Consider the following 12,762-nt stretch of genomic DNA (forward strand, 5'->3'; position numbering starts at 1 on the left):
CAATTAAAATCTCAAATAGAAAAAAAAATCATTTTATTTTAGCCTTTGCCTTTTATAATTTTCAATATTCAATTTGACATTTTATCTTTTGAATTTTACGTTTTACATTTGACATTGACATTTTAAGATTCACCTTTTACATTTCGATTTAACATTAAGCTTTTCATTTAGAAGTGACAGGTGTCAATTTAAATGAGGAGGCGTGGCCCAACGGCTGGTGGGGGGGGTCTGAAACCACTTCCAGCTGACAGTGGGGTCTCTGAGCGTTACTGGCCGACCAATAAGCAAGCGATCCCGGCCACCGCCAACAACATATCGGCGCAAATGTGCAATTGGTCATACATTTTTGTAAAACTGCCCATATTCAAACTGTACACAGTTAATTTCTCGCATAAAACAGTCTCAGAAATGAATATAGTGGTGAAATAGCGTTAGATATATATATATATATATATATATATAGAGTTCATCGGCTGATACCGCGTACCGATCCGATACCAGTGTTATATATATTTTATTATGTTTTAACAGATGTATATAGTTTATGTATATATATATGTATATATATTTATCCCTGTATGGATATGGTATAAATGCTGTATTTGTTGTATGGCCTGGTTCAGGTTAAACCTTTTGTGAAACTTGAACAAACACAAACAATGAACGCTGTAGAACTTAATTTTATTATCTAGTTTGACTAGGTTGAGTCAGTATAAAGTAAAAAGAACATAAACTACTTTAAAGTAGTAATTTTCTTCATAAACTCCAGTACTTGCCGATACCAATACCAGCATTTTAGACAGTATTGGAGGTTTTTCTGATAGTGGTATCGGTATCGGAACATCTCTATTTCATATCAGTTATCAGTCACACACTTGAAGTACAGATACACTGTAAAACAATCCCCAATTACATCACCTCCTTCCCTCACAACTGTTTCCTTACACAGTGTCTTTGAGCTTTTGCCAGCTTCTAATTGTGATTTGGATCCGCAGAGCGGTGTGGGAGTGAGGAGGAGCGGCGGGAGAGGTTACCTTGAACTCTTGTACCTTCAGTCTTGTGGAAATCCTTCTCTTGTCTGGGAAATTTAGGGCTTTTTCTAAATTCTCTGGCAGGACACGGGCTGCTTTCGGTCCTTGACCACAAGACACAAAACCCCTGACGGCAAAAACTCCCTGTTCAACAAAAAAATGAGCTCCACAACAGAAATGGCATTTTACACTTTAGCAGTTAATTAATGCTGTATTTCAGGAAAGAAGAAACACTAGAACATGAGTATGAAACCATTGTTAAAAAATGCAAGAGTCCTGAGTTAAAAGATAAGGCAGGTAATGTTCTGTAATTTAATTGCCAACAAATTCCATGAAAACGTCAGAAATTCCATAACTATTTAGTAGCTAAAACAGTATGTGAGATTTTAGTACGTCTGAAACCTTAGTATGAAACAAATAATACGTGAATTGCATACTATTTCGGGTAAAATATTACAGTATGCAATACTGGACACTACACCGGCATAAATATCCCACAATGCAATGCGGTAGTAACATTCACAACAGACAAACGGACAGAAACCTCTAATTTACATTTCTACATTTTTAAACGTTGGTTTAGTTATTCACCTCTTTCAGTAATTTAAGCATTATCTGGCAATGCCGCTAGAGGGGAGGTCGGCAGGGTTACCATGGTTACACTTCTTCAACGCATGGATTTATTAAGAGACCTTCAACGGCAAAGAGGAAGTGACGTTGAAAATTACAGCCTAGCGCGTCCGAAAAGATACACACTAATGTTTACTTAAAGAAAAGTATGTTGAACGATAGCATACATATTGATGTATTGATATATGCGATTTCGGACGCAACCCAAAATCAAAACTGAATGTGTCTACCCACAAGCATTGTGTGTGTGTACACAGCATGATATATATATATATATATATATATATATATATATATATATATATATATATATATAGGCCTAATGTGGATTAATCCGCCACTGAAAAAAGTCCCCAACAAATTAAACTTTTGCTCTTACTATCCTTAGTTTAGTCTCCAAAATCCGCCTGCCAGCACCTCTGAAGCTCACTTATTAACATGCTAGGGTTATAATTAGGGTTGGGTGCCGAAACGCGGTGCCAATAGGGCACCGGTTCCGACCTAAACGGTAGTAACGAGACCGAATAAGAACGAAAATTTCGGTGCCTTATTTCGGTGCCTGACTTTACACTACACTAAACAGCAGGTAACGTTAGCCTACCTTTAGCTAGCAGCTGGATTAAACGCGGTTAAAATGCTGACAGCTAACGTTAAACAGTGTAAAGTGTGACTGTATTTCAACACTGGGATACAACAGTGCGTTCACTGAAACTTTTAACCTACAGCCTCGCGGTGCATTCAAAGTTATTGTAAAATACCCTTTTCCCATCTGGTGGTTGTTTTTGTCATTCAACAGCAATTTACTGGTGAAATAAGTTATTGTTTATTATAAGTTATAGTTATTACATTACTATTAAATCATTTAATTTTGACCATATGGCCGTAGTAATAAACAAGTTGTTCTTAAATGTCGCCGACTGTTGTTTAGTACCCTTCTTTTTTTTTTAACTTTCTTAAAAAGTATCGGTCACTTTTTGACACAGTGGGAGTGAGAATGTACTAGTGTTATAAAAAAAAGTATAAAGAAGAATATTCGTTCGCACAAGAGTACACCGGACTCAGAGGACACGTGTTTGCAGGAAATAGTGATTAAAACAGCACACACACACACACACAGACTCAGAGGCAGGAACTGGTCTTTGTTTACTGCTATCTGTGTATTATAGCTGGTTGCTATGGGATTTTCAGCACTCGCCTCTCATTCGCCCACGCTGGTCCTCTACACGGGACAGCAACAAGAGAATCCAGATAAGGTTACGGAAGAAAAGACGCCAGCATCAGGCCTGTCATCACAGCCTATATCCAGGTGTGTGTGTGTGTGTGTGTGTGTGTGTGTGTGCATTGGGTAATGGGTGCTGGCAGAAAGTGAGTGATCAGTTTTTAATCTGTTTCTAATTGGCCTAGTTATTTCAGTACACACTCAGTGGAGCTCTCTGCCATTTACCGAGCAGCGATACTATTTATTTTCTTTCAAGCTGTTTCTGAGGTAAAACCTTTGGAGTAAGGTTTAAAGAGATGCTGTGAAGGGATGAAGTTGACGGTGACAAACTCACGTAAAGACACCACAGCCTAATAATCCGATCAATCAGGCCAGTTTAGAGTATTTTTAATTAAATACCCTCCAGTTTGCAGGTTTTCATATTTTACATGAGCTGCTGCTGTTGTTGGGCAAACAGGTTCCAGTATTGAGACTGTTCTGTTTCAGACTAAAGTCTTCATCAGCGGCGGGGGTGTTTTACAGTGGTTGAAAGAGCTTAACGCCATGCAACTTAAAGGAGCAGTGTGTAGGGTTTAGGGGGACCTAATGGCAGAAACTGAATTTTATTTTCATAATGTTTCATAATGTATAATCACCTGAAACCAAGAGTCGTGTTTTCGTTAGCTTACAATGAGAGCTCCATATCTACACCAGAGCCTGACATGTTCCACCGCCATGTTTGTACAGTAGCCCAAAACGGAAACACCAAACACCGGCTTTACAGAGGGCCTTTTGCATTGTTATGTTACCTGATGGCCACCACAGGTTCTACTACACGCATGGAAAGGGAGGGTTGTTGGTTGGTTGGCAACCTCACTGCTAGATGCCGCTAAATCCTACACACTGCTCCTTTAAGAAAACACATGCAAATAAACAAAACATAATTTAACACAAATTAAAAGAAAAGTTTGACATTCTGGTAAAAAATGCTTATTCACTCTTTGCTAAGATGAGGAAATTGATGCCACTTTCAGGAGCGTATGCTAAATATGTAGTTCTATATAAATTTCCCAAGGTTGCTAAACCTCTGACAATCCCTGAAAAGACACAACATGATCTCAATGTCTTCGGCTGTTGCTACAGCAATGGTAGAATTTTTTGTGTGGAGAAATTGGCAGAAAAATGTGGTTAGGATGAAATGGCAACATGATGTTACAGGATCTGGCCAAAATTCAGCTCGCAATAAATTTTGGCCTGCCTAGTTGTGCGCCAAACCAAAAAGACGACCCTCAACCAAGCCAAGCCCAGAAAGCAAGAGGGCTGTTCTAACGTAATCAAAATCTGATTCATTCACGATTATCAGATCTGTCCTTTCGTATGGGTCAGACAGGTGTGTCATCTGGAAATGTCTGCTCACACAGAAAAGCAAAGTCCTACATTTGGAGCTGGGGGTGTTTTTGCATCGTTGCTGCACAGTTCGCAGCACTCTGCTGCCATGGAGACATGGAGGTTGTTTACTCAACCCGGGCCTCAGGCGTGGAGGAAAGTCAGCTGATTCAACTTGTGTTTTTCCACTCCATGAAAATAGTTTTATGTCGATGTTTAAAATCTGTACAAACATGACATGACCTACCTTTCCTACGTGAATCATATCTGTCAGGCACATCTATGCTTCCTGTATTGCCTAATGGTAAAAGAAAAACTCACATTAGATTTGACAGTTAAGGCATTAAGCTGATGATGTAATCCAGAGAGTATTTGGATCAGTGCAACAGAATAACTTTCACTTGAAATGTCTTTAGGGATTTTACTTTTATGTGTGAAAGTGAATTTTCACCTTCTCCTCTGCCAAGACCTGTGTTTTGAATGATTTGGAGTTTGCCCAGTGTTTCCCCTAGCATTATTTCCAGGGGGAGGGGGTGACTCTCCCCCAAAATGTTGTTGAGTAGGGGTGACTAGTTCTTTTCTTAACTAGTCTTAGACTAGGGTCAAGTTTAGCCTAGCCAATTTTAAATTTATTAGAAATGCACTAACTTTTAATGCTGCCAAATTATTTATGGATGCCATGATTATGTCACATATAACAAGTCTGACAAGCTGGGAAAACTAACAGCGTATTACTAAAGCCACTAGCAACTAGCAACTGCCCACCACTATCAAAGATATACATGCAGTACATCTTCCACATTTACAACACACCTTAAAACATGGCTGTCCGACAACTATAACTGCACACATTAATCTGTCAGATGTGATGTGTGTTTGATGTGACATAATCATTGTTAATGCTGTTCCATCCCTGCTGCCTGCCTCCATGTTGTCTTGTATGTGCTTTCAATGTGGCCTCTGTGACTGGTCTTTGGTGTTTTTTGCCCCCAACGTCTCCTCCAAGGCAGTGCGGCAATGGTTATGTTTAGGGTTAAGGTTAGGGTTACCTGCCTGGAAGGCGCCGTTGGAGGCAAAAAACACCATCGAGCTCTGTGACTATTCTCCTTTCCCTTGTCTCCTTTGTATTGTTTTTACTGCGTGGACTGCTTTATTGCCTTTGCCATCATCTGTGCTTGCTTGTTTGTATGTCTTAATCCCTTTTGCTTAGGCCTGCTGTCATTACAGATGTAATGTAATTTATTTGAATTTTTTTAACCATTGTATTTTAGGATGCCTATTGTCAGCTGGCCGAGGACTACAGCTGGGAATTAGCCGTAGAGGCTAAAGCTGCTCCTTTTACTGTACAGTTAATTAAAGGGGACTGTCCACGACATGTTAAACTAATATACTATATATAAGGTATTTATTAGGGCTGTTGAAATTAACAAATAATGAGTTAACGCAAATTCCTTTTAACGTCACTAATCTTTTTGACGTCAATAATCTCAAATCAAACGCGACTTAACCAGTTAACTATGGACAAAATTTTGCGATTAATTGCAATTAATAAATACTTTTACAAACATAAATGCCATATTTCTGTCATTGTATAATGATTGTGATATGTTAGAAGAGGAAATTAAAGGGGAAACTTGGTATTGGTGTCTTAGGAAAATATGTTTTTATATGGCTCTAATTGCATTGTGATAAATACAGAAAATGTGTCATTAATGGTGAATGGATGTTGTCCAGAAGACTCATGTTGTCTGATAAATACCAGCAGGGTCAACAGCTGCAGTGTCTCACGTTAAGTAGATGAAGACTCCATTTGATCAAAGTTTGCAGAAACACAGACACTGTGTCACTGTTTCAGCTCTGATCGGATGGGGAAACTTTTACTTACGTTCAAACGCAAAGTTCTGCTGTGGGTGTGTGTGTGTGTGTGTGTGTGGACCAGAACAGAAAGAGCCAGAGGCCAACAATCATTAGAATCATCCTAGTTGCAATGCAACGCAAATTTTGAGAATGTGGTAAAAGCCACAAATTAGCATTTGCCACCTAATAAGTGGTAACAAAGATGATAATGATATTGAAAATAACAGACAAGAAAATGCTGCTGAAGAAAATGATAAGAAGCCCATTCTGAAACAGAGGGCGAGGGAACATGACGTCCCATCGCAGAGAACTGAGTGCATGTAGTGTAAAAAGTTTTTCCAGTTTAAAGGCCCACTTCTGCACTCATGTAACATGTGATGTGCCTAATCAGTGAAACAGCGTGTAGCGTTTGAATCAGATGCCTTCCTACTGCCACCAAACTAAATGCTTGATGCATTTAAAGGAACACACAGACTTATTGGGACTTTAGCTTATTCACCGTAACCCCCAGAGTTAGTTAAGTCCATACGTAGCCTTCTCATCTCCGTGCGTGTTGTAACTCTTTCCGACGGCTCCACCGGTAGCTTAGCCTAGCACGGATCCTGAAGGTAACTGGTTCCAACTAGCCTACTGCTCTGAATAAGTGACAAAATAATGCCAACATGTTCCTATTTACATTTTGTGATTTGTATAGTCACAGCATGTACAAATAACATGAGTCACTTAAATAACATGAGACACAACCATCTTCTAACCGTATATAAACTGGGAACTATATCCTCAGAAAGGCGAAGCAGTGCTACTTCTGCTACTTGGGCGGAGTGATATGCTTGCAGCACCTGAGAAGCCCCGAGCAGAGAGTAGAAATGCTTTGCCTTTCTGAGAATATAGTTCCCAGTTTATATACGGTTAGAAGATGGCTGTGTCTCATGTGACCTTGTTATTTGTACACACTGTGACTATACAAATCTTTATTTTGTCACTTTAAGCTGCACTAACTAATTATACTGGCCTCTCAGGGTCAGAATAACTCAACAACACAAGGCTGACAACACAACATGGCCTTGTAAAGTTCTTATTGCTAATTAGTTTGAAGTCATGTGTCACGGGGCGGAAGTAGATTTTATTTAAGCATGCTTTTACTTGAAGTGCTGTGTTTTTACTATTTGCTGTGTTTTTATATTGCATGCTTTTATTTTGAAATGTTTGGTGTGTGCTTTTAATGTTGGTTTTACTTCCGCCAGTGAACATTTTAGTAATTAGGATTTAAAGACTTGCACCTGGGAGCCAGAGGTGATTGACTGTTTTTTTTTTTTAGATAAAAAGAGCAGAGAAAAGACAGAGACAAGCATGGGAAGCACATGGGAAATGGAGGACACTGAGAGCGAGGCAGCTGCGGACATGACAGACGGGAACAGAACAGGCAGAGGAACAAATGGAAAGACACAGAGACCGGAGCCTGGAGCCCAGTGAGAAGAGTATCGGCCCTGGTCGGAAGGAGACTGGAAAAAACCTTAAACACCAAACGCGGTGGGTTTAAAAAAACAGTGGGAGAAGGTCAAACTTCTCCCTCCCGCGTAAGTCCCTTTCTAAGACCGGTGTTTGTGAGTAGTATATGAAACTGTGGCCCTTTTTAAAAGGACGTTTGACTGGCCCTGAGCTCTTTTCACAGGCTATGCCCGAGGGTAAGAGCCAACAGTAAAGAAGCTGGTTGCCAGTGGAAATCTGGACATTTTAATCTCCAACTCCTCTCTGCTGTGCCATTGTTTTAGTTTGATTTTAGTTGTTTGTGGTTATGGTTTTAAATACACCTTTTTAACTGCTCTCCCCCCGTACAAAGAACCTGTTTTTAATCTTTTATCTCCAATTAGAATATTTGTAGTTTTTAAGAGGTCCTAGGCCTCAATATAAAAAAACCTAGGTGGTGTTGTCGGCCCTTCTTTACATTTTTATATTCACACACGCCCCCGGCCCCTTCGCCCTTCTTTACACATGTCCACCATGAAGTTGTATCATCAGGTGGACACAATGGCCCTTATTTATCAACCTAACGTAGAAACCAGCACAGATATGAGTGCAGAAATCATCTTACGACAGCCTTCACGTGTGATTCACGAAACGTTCGTATCACACCAATCGGAGCGTAAGAATGGCCGTACATTGATAAATGCAGCGGCTGGAAACGGATCGTAATTTAAATATCACGCCCCAGTATATTCTCAGTTTTGAGGCCTCGCCCCTACAATTTACGACACGGCGAGATGTAATCCGGCTGAGAAGCGGCACTTTTCAGAGGTGGAGATTGAATCCCTGAAATCTCAGGTTCATTTGCACTAATGTGTGTACTATTTGGCAGCCTGAAAACTGGTATTTAAGGCTGTAGAAAGAATGCGGAATGGAAAGAGATCACTGATGCAGTCAACAGTGTTGCCATAGTAAATCGGACTCCAGTTGAAGTTTATTTAATACATCCTTGACGTATGTATGCTATAGTCCTAATAGTAATATACAGGCTTATATTGCAATCTCTTAGGCCTACATGGTGTACCTATATTTAAATAAACACACAGTAGCGGAGTTTATGCAGTGTCTTTTTTATTTGTTTTTTTTCATGAGTCAGAACCAGGAAACAGCTGTGAGGGAGAGCGCGTGCCTGCCCCCCCGCCCCCATGCTGGACCACCACTCCGACCCTGTCTCTTGACAGCAGAGGGGCTGGAAAAACAAGCAGAAATAACTCGGTCAATAGCCGAAATAAATTGTTCACTTGTGGCCATTAACAAAACTTTAAAAGAGAAACGAAAACCTGAAGAATAAAAAAAAATGTCGTGCATCGTCATGTTTCCTGTATTGAATATAATTGCCAAACATAACACTATACCTTTTAAGTGAGGAATAATATCCTGTCTCATTCGTATAGCCCCAGTTGGGGCGGTGCTGGACACTGCTTTCTGGGCATAGAGTCATCTGGCTCCATCACTACATTTATGGCACCCTGTTTTCCTGTGCAATGTTGTGCAGAACCCCACAGGCTAAAACAATGTTGCAGACTTTTTCTGCCGTGTATGGGTGATATCGCTGATGCAAGACAGAGCCACCTGCCCTTAATCAATCCGATGGAGTGCTCCACCGTGGCCCGTGCGCGTACGTGTGCACGGTTACCGGTGCATAGAGGTCCTCTATAAGAGCCAGATCTGCCATTGCTGATAAGTGATCAACTGATGACTTCTCCTTCGCCTGTTAAACTGATTATATGCTGTACCGCATGTCCACACAGACTCGAAAACTTGCGTACACAAGTTCAGACCAGACGTGAGATTTTATCGCAGCCTACGCTCACGTTCAAATTGATAAATTCCTTGCTTTGCGTAGGAATCGGCGTATGCCCGTCCTACGCCTGTTTTAGGTCGTACGCACATTTCATAAATGAGGGCCAATGTGTCTTACGATGTGCATGCTCACATGTAAAAAGTTTATAAGGAGCTGATAACGATGTACATTTAGCTTGAGAACTCAGGTCTCTACTGCCCTAATCTCTATAAACAGATATCTGAATTTATGAATGCAGAATCTGTAGGCAATGGGACAAGGTTATTGTATCAGTATTCCATATCCACGACGTACGGTTCCGTTACACGCGGGAAGAACGGGACGGTTGGGTTTAGGAAAGGGTCGTAGGTGGCCGTATGGTTCTGTGACACGCGGGAAGAACGGGTCGGAAAGAAAAAAACAATTATAGCAAGCGTGACAAGCAGGACGCGAACCCCAGTCTCCTGGGTGAAAGTCCTGTGTTTGAATTTCCGCATAAGGAGCTTGGTTGGGGTGGTGGATGGCACCACCCCAACCAAGCTCCTTATGCGGAAATTCGCCCTTACATACTACTCGCTAAATCCTATCTAACTGCTGCTCTCTCCGGTGCGTTAAACAAACACGTTGAAAGACGCCTTTTTCGTCGCATCAGACGCTGACAGCCACTGTCCAAACGTTCTTATTTTACGAGTTCGGAATGAGAACAGGTTGAAACGAAACGCCATCTATATAGACTACTACTGCACTAAAACCAAAAAAACAGGTTTTCGGGTGCAGCAACAGGGTGTGATCCCTCACTGGTTTCCCAACACACAAACAAACTGAAGGAAGTGCAACCACTGCTGCATTTTTTTTTTTTTTTTTGTGGAGAGGGGGCTTTGTTTTACATTATTACACACTTTAGAAGTTTATGATGTTTTAGTTAATGAGTCCAAAAAGCTCTATCAAACATAATGTAGAGTCAAAAGAAAAGAAGATGACAGTGGGGGTCTACCCTGAAAGCAAATGTTCTGTTTAACCCGCTGAGTCACCAAAAAGTTCCATGTGTTTGCTGCATGTGACCCATCAGCTTTGAAGGATTTTTGGAGATTGGTCCTTGTTATGAAAGCCTTGAGTGGCAATTTATAGTTGCGTGTTCTCATCATGGCGTAACACACAGAAGGTCTAGTACATGAAATATTATCCTAAATACCTTGGGCGGGCTTTCAAGTCATACCCACCGCCAATAAAAGGATTTGTATCTAAATGACATTGAATTATGTCAAAGAGCAAGATTATAAAGACGTGATGGGGGCCAAAGAGCCACAGATGTTCAGCACATGAATACAGTCTTTGGTCAAGCCAGCCTTAACTTTCATTTTCTTTTCCAAATAAGTTAGTTTAAAAACGGTGTAATCGTCTGACTGCTTTGTCTTATGCGTTTTTGGAGATTTCTCTTACTGAAAACATACTTGGAATTATCTTTAAATTGAAGGTGGCTTTTGAAAGCCTCAGTTTGGTTGACAGCCATTGTCAAACATGTTGTCACTTGAAGTACAAAACAGAAAAGTAAATTATTTTGTAAAAATTCTTACTACAAAAAAAGCTAAATTAATGAAGTGTATACTGTGTACTATTACTTTCAAATTGGGACACATGGCTAGATTTGATCAATTGCTGTGACATCCAGCTCAGCGGAGTAAATGTGCAGCTAAGAGTCTGCCACATTATCCGTAGTTGCTTGTGTGAATACATTTAGGGAATGAAAGATTTCTCAGCAGCTGAGTTGTGCTCTGATTCTTTGATAATGTGCGACAGGTGCAGGACTTGTAAAAGGATTAGGTTTTACAGCAGATACTGTATGCAACGACTAAGTGGCATTACCAGCAGATTGACCGTGTCTTACAGAGAACACAATCATGCACAAGATCTCCCTTTGTTCAACTGTATTTAGTCTCGAAACATCAACTAATACTTCCTCAAATGAGAACAGCTGTCACTGCTTACATTGCAACTTAAACACTTAAACTATTAACACCGCACAGGTCATATCAAAGAGAGAGAACGTTCCTATTGGCTGTTCTAATGAAAATGCGCAATCACGTCCCTTCAGATGGTGAAAACCTGATTCAATGGCAGAAAATCCTACAGAAAACGTTGCTATTCCAGCATTGGCAACAACTGCCAAAACTACAAAGCAACCCCAAAAAAGTAAGACAGACTTATCAAAGAGATGTCTAAAAGAGTCTGACAATAAACACAATAAAACACGTGTCAATATCGGCGAATTTCACTTCATTTCACAGATTGAAAGAAAAATTTTGCTATAAGTTTAGCCTTCTGCTAAGTGTAGCCAAAGGCTCACGGCTGAGGCTAATTCAAGTTCATGTTTATGTATGTAGCTAGAGCCTTAAATCACAGTATGTCATCTCAAAGGGCATTACAAAGAAAACAGAACGGTCATTCTCATTACGTTTGTTTTGCCTTTTCCAGAAAACTGCCTACCCCACCTTTACACTTAAAATTTTAACTGTATTTACTAGTTACACTTCAACTAAAGTCAAATGATTGTGGTTCCAACAGTTCATCCGACACTACCTAACCAACCTTGTCAGAGCTTCAATGTCAGCTGACACTTCGATTGCTTAAAGTGCTTCAACTGCAACTCCCATACAAAACACCAGCTTCTCTAGTTAGGGTTCAAACCCCGAAGGGGTAGAACCCTATTGTGTTTGCTCCAGTTTATTATTCGTCATCTTCCGCTGCGGCTCAAATTGCCATGAGCTGGAATGAGCTAGAAACACCAAACTTGATGTGCATTCTGTTCCCAAGAAACATTAGCCCAATCTGCCACATGGTGGCGCTATAATTAATGATTAAAACGTCCCTTGCCCCGTAAGTCGGATTGACTTAAATTTTTTTGCTAATTTTCATAATGTAAAAACAGTGAAATGCATAGAACTTTGTCAACTTTGATAATATCAATACCAAAATTGGTATACGGCCTTGCAGGAGTGACAAACACATTTGTACTATAATGAGCAAGATTGTTTTGTTTTTGTCTTTTTCACTCTTTAAAAATCATTATTGAATTTTGCGTCAAACATTTGTTCTGCTGATGCTATAACTTTTCTCATTTTAGTGAACTACAGTAGTTGAGTCACGGAAACCTTGGAGATTTTCAGAACAGCTTATGTGCCTCATCTCTGCGATAAACTCAGCCAACCATTTAGTCTCATTAATTCGGGGACTGATACAGTAAACACAGTTTATTACAGTGCAGAGCTGTAACCCGAGAAGGAATGTTTGCTCACTTTTAATCAACGCTCTCTTAAATTCCCGAAGGCTTTATTGGAGAAAATAAGAAGTGACAG

General features: G+C 40.2%; 2 long non-coding RNA genes across 2 annotated transcripts in view; one reads left to right on the plus strand and one right to left on the minus strand.

Annotated features, from left to right (window-relative positions):
- LOC116036826 overlaps positions 1-5,625 on the plus strand; it is a 21,158-nt gene extending 15,533 nt beyond the window's left edge. Inside the window, exon 3 of the long non-coding RNA XR_004101730.1 lies at positions 5,541-5,625. This is a non-coding gene — a long non-coding RNA (uncharacterized LOC116036826). The remainder of the gene's footprint in view (positions 1-5,540) is intronic.
- The window catches only part of LOC116036818, a 397,754-nt gene that overhangs the window by 71,719 nt on the left and 313,273 nt on the right, over positions 1-12,762 (minus strand). The window lies entirely within an intron of this gene.

Source organism: Sander lucioperca, chromosome 18, assembly GCF_008315115.2.
Source record: "Sander lucioperca isolate FBNREF2018 chromosome 18, SLUC_FBN_1.2, whole genome shotgun sequence".
Taxonomy (NCBI): domain Eukaryota; kingdom Metazoa; phylum Chordata; class Actinopteri; order Perciformes; family Percidae; genus Sander; species Sander lucioperca.